Here is a 14,251-nt window from a genome sequence, read left to right as displayed (position 1 = left end):
AATAATACAGGGGTCCAAACAGAAGAATCATGTCATTGGCCAAGCTTATTCAATCTTGATAATCATTTCTCAGTTATGCAAAAGTTTTAGTTCAAATCTTGTTAGTATATTTTTATATTTCCCAAGGCCTATTACTTTTTCTTGCAAATAAAATAAGAGGTGCAGCATTGTTAAATATATATATATTTACATTTAATAGGCTTTAATTAGACTTTAATTTTAATAGACTTTTAGTTTTTAGAGCAGTTCTAGGTTCACAGCGAAATTGAGCAGAAACTAAAGGGACTTCCCATGCACAGCCTCCCCGACTTATCAGCATAAATGTACCACAGTGGAAGATCTATTACATCACTGAACCTACAATGACACATCATCACCCAAAGTCCACAGTTTACGTGAGGGGCACTCTTGGTGTCACACATTCTGTAGGTTTTGACAAATGTATAATGACATGCATCCACCGCTATTGTATCATACAGAATATTTCCGCTACTCTAAAATTCCTTTAGGCTCAGCATATTCACCTACCCCTCCCTACAACTCCTGGTAACCACTGATCTTTTTACTGACTCCATTGTTTTGCCTTTCCCAGAATGTCATATTATTGTGAGGTAGGAAGGGGAATTCAACTCTGGAGATGGGCTTAGACATCGGACCAAATTAAGGACTAGCTAAAACAGGTCTGGGCAGGAGCACCTCCCCCTAACACAGGCTCACCAGTGTGCCATGTCAGTTTACCATTGCCATGGCAACACCCAGAAGTTACTGCCCCCTTGCCATGGCAACAACCCGTCAACCCAGAAGTTACCATGCTCATTTTATAGATTTCTGCATAAACCACCATTAATTTGCATACAATTAAAAGCGGGGTTACATCTGAGTGCAAACCTGCCTCTGAGCTGCTACCCTGAACAGCACTGCCTATGGAGTAGCCCTGCTCCATGAGGAGCAGTACTTCTGCCATATCAATAAAAGTTGTTATTTAACACCACCTGGCCTACCCTTGAATTCTTTTCTGTGTGAAGCCAAAAACCTTCCCTGGCTAAGACTTAATACTGGGGCTTGCTTGTCCTGCATCAGTTGGAGTCATACAGTATGTAACCTTTTCTGATTGATTTCTTCTACTCACATGCATTTGAGTTCCCTCCATGTCTATTCATATAGTGTTGAATAACCATAGTTATTCACTGTATGGATATACCATACTTTATTTATCCATTCACCTGCTGAAGGACATCTTGGTTTATTCTAAGTCTTGGCAATTATGCATAAAGAAGCTAGAAACCTCCATGTGAAGGATTTGTGTGAACCAAGTATTCAACTCATTTGCATAAGTATCAAGGAAGTATGTTGCTGGATCATATATAAGATTTTTGAAAGAAACTGCCAAACTGTCTTCCAAAGTAGCTGTACCACTTTCATTCCTACTAGCAGTGAATGAGAGTTCCTGCTGCTATCACTTCTTGGCCTTTTGGTTAAGATCAGGTGTGGAGAGTTCCTACTGCTCCACATCCTCACCATCATTTGGTGTTCTCAGTTTCTGGATTTGTGCCATTCTAATAGGTATGTAGTGATATCTCATTTTTGTTTTAATTTGCAAGTTCCTAATGACACATGATGTTGAGCAGCTTTTCACATGCTTATTTGCCACCTGTGTATGTTGTTTGCTGAGGTGTCCATTCAGGTCTTCTATTTTTAAATATGGTTGTTGGTTTTTTTATTGTTAAATTTAAAGATTTTTTAATGTATTTTGGGTTATAGTCCTTTATCAGACATGTCTTTTGCAAATATTTTCTCCCAATTTGCAGCCTGTCTTCTAATTCTTTGTACAGTGTCTTTCACAGAGCATAAGCTTCTAATTTTAATGAAGTTTCATTTATCAGTAATTTCTTTGGTGTTTTATCTAAGAAGTCATTGTCAAATCCAAGGTCATTTACACTTCTTCTGTATTATCTTCTAAAAGTTTTACAGTTTTGCATTTTATGTCTAGGTCCATTAGGTCCAAAATATAATCTATTTTGAGTTAATTTTTGTGAATAGTGTAAGGTCTGTGTCTAGATTTATTTATTTTTTGTATGTAATGTCCAGTTGCTCACCAGCATTTGTTGAAAAGACTATCTTTTCTTTATTGTGTTACTTCTGCTTATTTGTTGAAGATCAGTTGACTATATTTGTGTAGGTCAATTTCTGAGCTCTCTGTCCTGTTCTATCAAGATAATTATCTGTTATTTTGTCCATACTATGCCTTCTTGGTTGTTGTAGCTTGATAGTAAGTCTTGAAGTCAGGTGGCATAAGTCTTCTGACTTTGTTCTTATCCATTAGTATTTTTTACTACTCTTGGTCTTCTGTGTCTTCCTATATACTGTAGAACCTGTTTTTCAATATGCACGAATAGCCTGCTGAAATTTCATTGGGATTGTAATGAGTCACTAGATCAAGTTGGAAAAAACATCTTGATAATTTTGAGCCTTCCTTTCCATAAACATGAAATGTCTCTCCATTCATTGAGTTTTCTATGATTCTGTTGACAAGTTCTGCAATGTTTTTCATACAGATCTTGTACACATTTTATTAGATTTATACTTAAATATTTTATTTTTAAGGTGCCAATGTAATGGCATTGTGTTTTTAGTTTCAAATTTCAGTTGTTCATTGCTATTACATTAGGAAAGTGATTGACTTGAATATTAACTGTATATCCTTTAAAGTAATACTTACTTGCTATAATCACTTATTCATTTTAGGAGGGGTTTTTTTTCTGTGTAAACAATGATATCATCTGCAAACAGAAACGGTTTTATTTCTTCCTGTTCTATATAATAATAAAATAATGAATGTTCTTTGTAAAAGAACACATATAGGGAAGTATAAAGTAAAAAGTAAATGTTTTCCTCCCATTTCATATCTCGCAAGCAACAACAATGAAAGTTTTGTTTCTTTAGTCATTTTATATTTTTATATATATTTTACATTTATATATATATTTGTATATAAGCATTTGTATATCTATGTATATAAAAATACATACATATGGCTATGTATTTTTAAAATTTTACACAGACTCTGATCTTACTATATATGTAGTCTGCAACTTGTATGTTCCCCTATTTATTCATATTTATTCATATTAGGCTACAGATGTCTGTATCACCAGTTTTCTAGCTTCATAGAAATCCTTTGTGTGGCTATACCACAAGATCTTTAACTAGAGTCCTATTGGTAGACACTTAAGTGTTTCCAGTTTTTCAATGTTGTAAACAATACTATAGTGAATATCTCTGTTTATGTATTGTGTGCCCTTACGCAATAATATTTATAATATAAAATTCCTGGGAGAGGCTGGGCACACTGGCTCATGCCTGTAATCCCAGTACTTTGGGAGGCCGAGGGGAGGGGTGGATCACAAGGTCAGGAGTTCGAGACCAGCTTGGCCAATATGGTGAGGCTGAGGCAGAAGAATCACTTGAACCCGGGAGGCAGAAGTTGGAGTGAGCCGAGATTGCACCACTGCACTCCAGCCTGAGTGACAGAGTGAGACTCCACCTAAGAAAATCAAAAACAAAAACAAAAACAAAATTCCTGCGAGAAGAACTGCTAGGCATAAAAAAGCCATAAACTTTGAAATTTGCGACTTCAGCTTTGACATGTAAAGAGCTTAGAAGTCATTAGTCCTGTTCTTCAATAAAAAGCTGGAGAAATTAAAAACTGATAACTTTTCTTGTACTTATCAGAGAACTAATATGACAGGGCCAATCACCACCCCAAAATTAGTAGTGACAGGCACAATCCAGAGAGACGCAGCCCAGATAGAAGCTGTGAGGGCCATAAACAGGAACACTCAAGAGGAAGTTTTGATGAATTTCTGAAAGTCAAATATAGGATAATGTAAAAAACAAAAACTTCGGTGAGCGGAGCAAGATGGCCGAATAGGAACAGCTCCAGTCTCCATCTCCCAGCGCAAGCGACACAGAAGACCGGTGATTTCTGCATTTTCAACTGAGGTACTGGGGTCATCTCACTCAGGAGTGCCGGACAATCGGTGCTGGTCAGCGGCTGCAGCCTGACCAGCGAGAGCTGAAGCAGGGCGAGGCATCGCCTCACCTGGGAAGCGCAAGGGGGAAGGGAGTCCCTTTTCCTAGCCAGGGGAACTGAGACACACAACACCTGGAAAATCGGGTAACTCCCACCCCAATACTGCGCTGTAAGCACACCGGCACACCAGGAGAATATATCCCATACCTGGCTGGGAGGGTCCCACGCCCACGGAGCCTCCCTCCTTGCTAACACAGCAGTCTGCGGCAATCTAACCACAAGGCAGCAGCGAGGCAGGGGGAGGGGCGCCCGCCATTGCTGAGGCTTAAGTAGGTAAACAAAGCCACTGGGAAGCTCGAACTGGGTGGAGCTCACAGCAGCTCAAGGAAACCTGCCTGTCTCTGTAGACTCCGCCTCTGGGGACAGGGTACAGCTAAAAACAATAACAGGGGAAGCAGCAGAGGCCTGTGCAGACGCGAACGACTCTGTCTGACAGCTTTGAAGAGAGCAGTGGATCTCCCAACACGGAGGCTGAGATCTGAGAAGGGGCAGGCTGCCTGCTCAAGTGGGTCCCTGACCCCTGAATAGCCTAACTGGGAGACATCCCCCACTAGGGGCAGTCTGACACCCCACACCTCACAGGGTGGAGTACACCCCTGAGAGGAAGCTTCCAAAGCAAGAATCAGACAGGTGCACTCGCTGTTCAGCAATATTCTATCTTCTGCAACCTCTGCTGCTGATACCCAGGCAAACAGGGTCTGGAGTGGACCTCAAGCAATCTCCAACAGACCTATAGCTGAGGGTCCTGATTGTCAGAAGGAAAACTATCAAACAGGAAGGACACCTGTACCAAAACCCCATCAGTACGTCACCATCATCAAAGACCAGAGACAGATAAAACCACAAAGATGGGGAAAAAGTAGGGCAGAAAAGCTGGAAATTCAAAAAATAAGAGCGCATCTCCCCCTGCAAAGGAGCACAGCCCATCGCCAGCAACGGATCAAAGTTGGTCAGAGAATGACTTTGACGAGATGAGAGAAGAAGGCTTCAGTCCATCAAGCCTCTCAGAGCTAAAGGAGGAATTACGTACCCAGCGCAAAGAAACTAAAAATCTTGAAAAAAGAGTGGAAGAATTGACAGCTAGACTAATTAATGCAGAGAAGGTCATAAACGAAATGACAGAGATGAAAACCATGACACGAGAAATATGTGACAAATGCACAAGCTTCAGTAACTGACTCGATCAACTGGAAGAAAGAGTATCAGTGATGGAGGATCAAATGAATGAAATGAAGCGAGAAGAGAAACCAAAAGAAAAAAGAAGAAAAAGAAATGAACAAAGCCTGCAAGAAGTATGGGATTATGTAAAAAGACCAAATCTATGTCTGATTGGGGTGCCTGAAAGTGAGGGGGGAAAATGGAACCAAATTGGAAAACACGCTTCAGGATATCATCCAGGAGAACTTCCCCAACCTAGCAGGGCAGGCCAACATTCAAATTCAGGAAATACAGAGAACGCCACAAAGATACTCCTCCAGAAGAGCAACTCCAAGACACATAATTGCCAGATTCACCAAAGTTGAAATGAAGGAAAAAATCTTAAGGGCAGCCAGAGAGAAAGGTCGGGTTACCAACAAAGGGAAGCCCATCAGACTGACAGCAGATCTCTCAGCAGAAACTCTACAAGCCAGAAGAGAGTGGGGGCCAATATTCAACGTTCTTAAAGAAAAGAATTTTAAACCCAGAATTTCATATCCAGCCAAACTAAGTTTCATAAGTGAAGGAGAAATAAAATTCTTTACAGATAAGCAAATGCTTAGAGATTTTGTCACCACCAGGCCTGCCTTACAAGGGACCCTGAAGGAAGCCCTAAACATGGAAAGGAACAACTGGTACCAGCCATTGCAAAAACATGCCAAAATGTAAAGACCATCGAGCCTAGGAAGAATCTGCATCAACTAATGAGCAAAATAACCAGTTAATATCATAATGGCAGGATCAAGTTCACACATAACAATATTAACCTTAAATGTTAATGGACTAAATGCTCCAATTAAAAGACACAAACTGGCAAACAGGATAAAGAGTCAAGACCCATCAGTCTGCTGTCTTCAGGAGACCCATCTCACATGCAGAGACATACATAGGCTCAAAATAAAGGGATGGAGGAAGATCTACCAAGCAAATGGAGAACAAAAAAAAGCAGGGGTTGCAATCCTAGTCTCTGATAAAACAGACTTTAAACCATCAAAGATCAAAAGAGACAAAGAAGGCCATTACATAATGGTAAAGGGATCAATCCAACAGGAAGAGCTAACTATCCTAAATATATATGCACCCAATACAGGAGCACCCAGATTCATAAAGCAAGTCCTTAGAGACTTACAAAGAGACTTAGACTCCCATACAATAATAATGGGAGACTTCAACACTCCACTGTCAACATTAGACAGATCAACGAGACAGAAAGTTAACAAGGATATCCAGGAATTGAACTCATCTCTGCACCAAGCGGACCTAATAGACACCTATAGAACTCTCCACCCCAAGCCAACAGAATATACATTCTTCTCAGCACCACATCACACTTAGTCCAAAATTGACCACATAATTGGAAGTAAAGCACTCCTCAGCAAATGTAAAAGAACAGAAATTATAACAAACTGTCTCTCAGACCACAGTGCAATCAAACTAGAACTCAGGACTAAGAAACTCAATCAAAACCGCTCAACTACATGGAAACTGAACAACCTGCCCCTGAATGACTACTGGGTACATAACGAAATGAAAGCAGAAATAAAGATGTTCTTTGAAACCAATGAGAACAAAGATACAACATACCAGAATCTCTGGGACACATTTAAAGCAGTGTGTAGAGGGAAATTTATAGCACTAAATGCCCACAAGAGAAAGCAGGAAAGATCTAAAATTGACACTCTAACATCACAATTAAAAGAACTAGAGAGGCAAGAGCAAACACATTCAAAAGCTAGCAGAAGGCAAGAAATAACTAAGATCAGAGCAGAACTGAAGGAGATAGAGACACAAAAAACCCTCCAAAAAATCAATGAATCCAGGAGTTGGTTTTTTGAAAAGATCAACAAAATTGACAGACCGCTAGCAAGGCTAATAAAGAAGAAAAGAGAGAGGAATCAAATAGATGCAATAAAAAATGATAAAGGGGATATCACCACCGACCCCACAGAAATACAAACTACCATCAGAGAATACTATAAACACCTCTACGCAAATCAACTAGAAAATCTAGAAGAAATGGATAATTTCCTGGACACTTACACTCTCCCAAGACTAAACCAGGAAGAAGTTGAATCCCTGAATAGACCAATAGCAGGCTCTGAAATTGAGGCAACAATTAATAGCCTACCCACCAAAAAAAGCCCAGGACCAGATGGATTCACAGCTGAATTCTACCAGAGGTACAAGGAGGAGCTGGTACCATTCCTTCTGAAACTATTCCAATCAATAGAAAAAGAGGGAATCCTCCCTAACTCATTTTATGAGGCCAATATCATCCTGATACCAAAGCCTGGCAGAGACACAACAAAAAAAGAGAATTTTAGACCAATCTCCCTGATGAACATCGATGCAAAAATCCTCAATAAAATACTGGCAAACCGGATTCAGCAGCACATCAAAAAGCTTATCCACCATGATCAAGTGGGCTTCATCCCTGGGATGCAAGGCTGGTTCAACATTCGCAAATCAATAAACGTAATCCGGCATATAAACAGAACCAAAGACAAGAACCACATGATTATCTCAATAGATGCAGAAAAGGCTTTTGACAAAATTCAACAGCCCTTCATGCTAAAAACGCTCAATAAATTCTGTATTGATGGAACGTACCTCAAAATAATAAGAGCTATTTATGACAAACCCACAGCCAATATCATACTGAATGGGCAAAAACTGGAAAAATTCCCTTTGAAAACTGGCACAAGACAGGGATGCCCTCTCTCACCACTCCTATTCAACATAGTGTTGGAAGTTCTGGCTAGGGCAATCAGGCAAGAGAAAGAAATCAAGGGTATTCAGTTAGGAAAAGAAGAAGTCAAATTGTCCCTGTTTGCAGATGACATGCTTGTATACTTACAAAACCCCATCGTCTCAGCCCAAAACCTTCTTAAGCTGATAAGCAACTTCAGCAAAGTCTCAGGATACAAAATTAATGTGCAAAAATCACAAGCATTCTTATACACCAGTAACAGACAAGCAGAGAGCTAAATGAGGAATGAACTTCCATTCACAATTGCTTCAAAGAGAATAAAATACCTAGGAATCCAACTTACAAGGGATGTAAAGGACCTCTTCAAGGAGAACTACAAACCACTGCTCAGTGAAATCAAAGAGGACACAAACAAATGGAAGAACATACCATGCTCATGGATACGAAGAATCAGTATCGTGAAAATGGCCATACTGCCCAAGGTTATCTATAGATTCAATGCCATCCCCATCAAGCTACCAATGAGTTTCTTCACAGAATTGGAAAAAACTGCTTTAAAGTTCATATGGAACCAAAAAGGAGCCCGCATTGCTAAGACAATCCTAAGTCAAAAGGACAAAGCTGGAGGCGTCACGCTACCTGACTTCAAACTATACTACAAGGCTACAGTAACCAAAACAGCATGGTACTGGTACCAAAACAGAGATATAGACCAATGGAACAGAACAGAGTCCTCAGAAATAATACCACACATCTACAGCCATCTGATCTTTGACAAACCTGAGAGAAACAAGAAATGGGGAAAGGATTCCCTATTTAATAAATGGTGCTGGGAAAATTGGCTAGCCATAAGTAGAAAGCTGAAACTGGATCCTTTCCTTACTCCTTATACGAAGATTAATTCAAGATGGATTAGAGACTTAAATGTTAGACCTGTTACCATAAAAACCCTAGAAGAAAATCTAGGTAGTACCATTCAGGACATAGGCATGGGCAAGGACTTCATGTCTAAAACACAAAAAGCAACGGCAGCAAAAGCCAAAATTGACAAATGGGATCTAATTAAACTAAAGAGCTTCTGCACAGCAAAAGAAACTACCATCAGAGTGAACAGGCAACCTACAGAATGGGAGAAAATTTTTGCAATCTACTCATCTGACAAAGGGCTAATTTCCAGAATCTACAAAGAACTCAAACATATATACAAGAAAAAAAAACAAACAACCCCATCCAAAAGTGGGGAAAGGATATGAACAGACATTTCTCAAAAGAAGACATTCATACAGCCAACAGACACATGAAAAAATGCTCATCATCACTGGCCATCAGAGAAATGCAAATCGAAACCTCAATGAGATACCATCTCACACCAGTTAGAATGGCAATCATTAAAAAATCAGGAAACAACAGGTGTTGGAGAGGATGTGGAGAAATAGGAACACTTTTACACTGTTGGTGGGATTGTAAACTAGTTCAACCATTATGGAAAACAGTATGGCAATTCCTCAAGGATCTAGAACTAGATGTACCATATGACCCAGCCATCCCACTACTGGGTATATACCCAAAGGATTATAAATTATGCTACTACAAAGACACATGCACACGTATGTTTATTGCGGCACTATTCACAATAGCAAAGACTTGGAATCAACCCAAATGTCCATCAGTGACAGACTGGATTAAGAAAATGTGGCACATATACACCATGGAATACTATGCAGCCATAAAAAAGGATGAGTTTGCGTCCTTTGTAGGGACATGGATGCAGCTGGAAACCATCATTCTTAGCAAATTATCACAAGAAGAGAAAACCAAACACCGCATGTTCTCACTCATAGGTGGGAACTGAACAATGAGCTCACTTGGACTCGGGAAGGGGAACATCACACACTGGGGCCTATCATGGGGAGGGGGGATGGGGGAGGGATTGCACTGGGGAGTTATACCTGATATAAATGATGAATTGATGGGTGCTGGCGAGTTGATGGGTGCAGCACACCAACATGGCACAGGTATACATATGTAACAAACCTGCACATTATGCACATGTACCCTAGAACTTAAAGTATAATAAAAAACAAAAACTTCCTGAAGGCTGTGGTTTTGATGGCGTAGTCCCAATACTTTTGTGTACTTTAATTATGGGAAGTCTACCAGGACCTAAGTGTTTCTTTCTGAGATGGAGTTTCGCTCTTGTTACCCAGAGTGGAGTGCAATGGCCCGATCTTGGCTCCCCACAATCTCCACCTCCCAGGTTCAAGCAATTCTCCTGCCTCAGCCTCCGCAGTAGCTGGGATTCCAGGCGTGTGCCACCATGCCCGGCTAATTTTGTATTTTTAGTAGAGATGGGGTTTCTCCATGTTGGTCAGACTGGTCTTGAACTTCCAACCTCAGGTAATCCGCCCACCTTGGCCTCCCAAAGTCCTGGGATTACAGGCATGAGCCACCACACCCGGCTCAGACTACAGTGTTTCTTGTAGCAGGAAGAAGAGATACTCAATGTGAAATACAGTCAGATATTCTTCCCTAAGAAGGGCCTAATTTCCCGGGGTAAGTCTTTGCCAGAGCGTTATTCTAGATAGAGAAGGATACTCTTCCTACTGCAGCTCTGTCTAGACCTCCTTTCTCCCCTAAGGGGAAAACGCATATTATAAAGAGGATTCAGGCCTCCAGTCAATAGATTGGGGATACTGTAGTTGGGGAATGGAGTAGGGGGAAAGGGAAATGGATAAACAGGTGTGAAGATCACAGCCCGGGCACATCAGCCCACTGAAAGACTGATCTAAATTGGAAGACTGTAGAATTCATTCCTCCCCAACACCTTAACAACACTGCCACAGGATTTCAATAAAATAACAGTACATAATAGCTGAAAGAGACAGGAGACACAGGTTCTCTCTGAGTAGGAGTGCTTAGGGGAATTTCAAAATAAAGAGGGAAGACAAAAACAAGGACAGAGGAATGTAAAGGCTCTGACACCTATAACTGAGTAATTTTTAAATGAAGTCCATTTTTAGCCAGATGTATACATACCTTTATACTAGAGAACTATTTACCTCTAATTCTTATGACCCGATAGATACAAAATGTTTTGGTTTCAATAAAAAATTATAAGGCAGCCAGGTGCAGTGGCTCACGTCTGTAATCACAGCACTTTGGGAGGCCAAGGCAGCAGATCACCTGAGGTCAGGAGTTCAAGACCAGCCTGGCTAACAAGGTGAAACCCCATCTCTACTAAAAATACAAAATTAGCCAGGCATGGTGGCAGGCGCCTGTAATCCCAGCTGCACAGGAGGCCAAGGCAGGAGAATCACTCAATCCCGGGAGGTGGAGGTTGCGGTGAGCCAAGATCGCGCCATTGCACTCCAGCCTGGATGACGGAGTGAGACTCCATTTAAAAAAAAAAAAAAATTATATACACACACACACACATATATATGTGTATATATATGTGTATATACATGTCTGTGTGTATATATGTGTGTATGTATGTGTATATATATATAAATAGATAGATATAGATATGTGTGTGTCGTGCTAGAAAACAAGAAAAACTACCCAGTCTGAAAATACCAAGCATTAATCAGAACTTGATTCATTCATGATAGAGATGCAGGAATCATCAGACTGAACATTTAAAATAACTATGATTGACATGTTAAGGGCTCTAATGGAAAAAGGCAACAAGAAACAACAGAAGGTAATACAAGCAGAGAGAGGGAAATTCTAAGTAAAGATCAAAATAAAATGCTGGAAACCAGAAACACTGTAACAGAAATGAAAGATGTCTTTGAATATCTCATTAGTAAAGTAGACATGGACATGGAAAATATTAGTGAGCTTGAACATGGGTCAGTAAAAACTGTTCACACTGAAATGCAAATGGGAAGATAATGAAGAAAACAAAGCAGAACATGACATTTGAGAATTCTGGGAGGGTTTCAAAAAGTATAATGAATGCATATACCAAAAGGGAATAGAGAATGGAACAGAATAAATATATGAAATAATAATGGCTGAGAATTTTCTAAAATTAATGACAGACACCAAATTACAGATCACAGATCCAGGAAGTTTAGAGAACTCCAAGCAGAATACACACACACACACACACACACACACATATATAAACTACTGTGGTCTTGATGGGGTAGTCCCCACACTTTTGTGGACTTTAACTATGTGAAGTCTGGCAGGGCCACAGTGTTTCTTGCAGGGGTAAGAAAAGATAATCACTGTGAAATACAGTCAGATCTTCCTTCCTAGATTCTTCCATATATATTATATATTTATATTAAATCATATAATATATATTATGTATATTTTGTATATCTTGTAAAAGAAATAATGTGCCTTCACATATCATTCTATCTGCAGAAAACAAAGACAAAGAGAACACTCTGAAAAAAGCCAGAGAGAAAAAGAAACTTCACCCCAGAAGGAGGAGGAGAAGAAGTACAGCAGGTATTTAATCGGAAACGTGCAACCAAGAAGACAGTGAAGTGAAATACTCAAAGCATTGAAAGAAAAAACAACACCAACATTAATCTAGAATTCTTTTTTTATTTTTTATTTTTGAGACGGAGTCTCGCCCGTCACCCAGGCTGGAGTGCAGTGGCACGATCTTGGCTCACTGCAAGCTCCACCTCCCGGGTTCACACCATCCTCCTGCCTCAGCCTCCCGAGTAGCTGGGACTATAGGCGCCCGCCACCTCGCCCGGCTAATTTTTTGTATTTTTAGAAGAGATGGGGTTTCACCGTGTTAGTCAGGATGGTCTCGATCTCCTGACTTCACTATCTGTCTGCCTTGGCCTCCCTAAGTGCTGAGATTACAGGCGTGAGACACTGCGCCCAGTCACATTAATCTAGAATTCTATATCCAGCAAAATATCCTTCAAAAGTGAAGGAGAAATAGAGGCTTTTTCATACAAATGGAAGCTAAAGAAATCTGCTACATCTGCCCTTCAAGTTAAAAGTAGGAAACTATTGAGGACAGAAACATGGACACATATAAAGAAGAGTAAGAAAGAATAAATGAATTCAAATTAAGTATTTTATTTTCTTTATTCTTAACTGATCTAAAAGATAACTGTGGCCTGGCATGGTGGCTAATGCCTGTAATCCTGGCACTTAGGGAGGCCAAGGTGGGCGGATCACTTGAGGTCAGGAGTTCGAGATCAGCCTGGCCAACATGCAGAAACCTTGTTTCTACTAAAAATACAAAAATTAGCTGGGCATGGTGTGCACCTGTAATCTCAGCTACTTGGGAGGCAGAGGCAGGAGAATTGCTTGAATCCAGGAGGGGGAGGTTACAGTGAGCCAAGATTGCACCACTGCACTCCAGCCTGGGTGACAGAGCGAGACTGAGACTCCACCTAAAAAAAAAATTAAAAAAAAAAAAAGACAACTATTGGTTTAAAGCAATGGGAGTAATAAGAAATTGGGCCAGTACAGCATATAGATAAATGAAGTAAATAACAGTAATGTCATAAAGGATGATAGGAAGTATTTGGGAATGCTGTTTTGAAGTGCCCATGGTACATGTTCAATAGTATAGAGTTATTTGAAAGAAAACTTAGTTAAGTTTAAAATGAACATTGGAATCTCTAGGGCTATCACAATTTTTTTAAAGAAGCATAATTGATATGCAAATAGAAGATATAAATTATTTCTATTAACTTATATGGTAATCAAAACAGAAAATGAAATAGTATAAAATGCTCATTTAAAACCAGAGAAGGTAGAAAAAGGGGAGAAAGAAGAAAAATGCAAGAAAGAAGAGCTATAGATATAATAGATATTAGTCCAACCATATACATAAGCACTTTTTCCTTTTTTTTTATTTTTTATTTTTGAGACGGAATCTCTCTCTGTAGCTCAGGCTGGAGTGTGGTGGCGTGATCTCGGCTCACTGCAAGCTCCGCCTCCTGGGTTCATGCCATTCTTCTGCCTCAGCCTCCCAAGTAGCTGGGACTACAGGCGCCCACCACGACACCCGGCTAATCGTTTTTGTTTTTGTTTTTTTTTTCCAGTAGGGATGGGGTTTCACCGTGGTCTTGATCTCTTGACCTCGTGATCTGCCCGCCTCGGCCTCCCAAAGTGCTGGGATTACAGGTGTGAGCCACTGCGCCGGGCCTACATAAGCACTTTTAATACTAACGGCCTAAATATACCAAATGGAAGACAAAGATTGTCAGAGAGGATAGAAAAACACATGACCTAACTACACATTGTCTACAAGCAATCCA

The sequence above is a fragment of the Piliocolobus tephrosceles genome, chromosome 19 (genome assembly GCF_002776525.5).
Source record: "Piliocolobus tephrosceles isolate RC106 chromosome 19, ASM277652v3, whole genome shotgun sequence".
Taxonomy (NCBI): Eukaryota; Metazoa; Chordata; class Mammalia; order Primates; family Cercopithecidae; genus Piliocolobus; species Piliocolobus tephrosceles.
Note: the sequence above shows the minus strand (reverse complement) of the source record.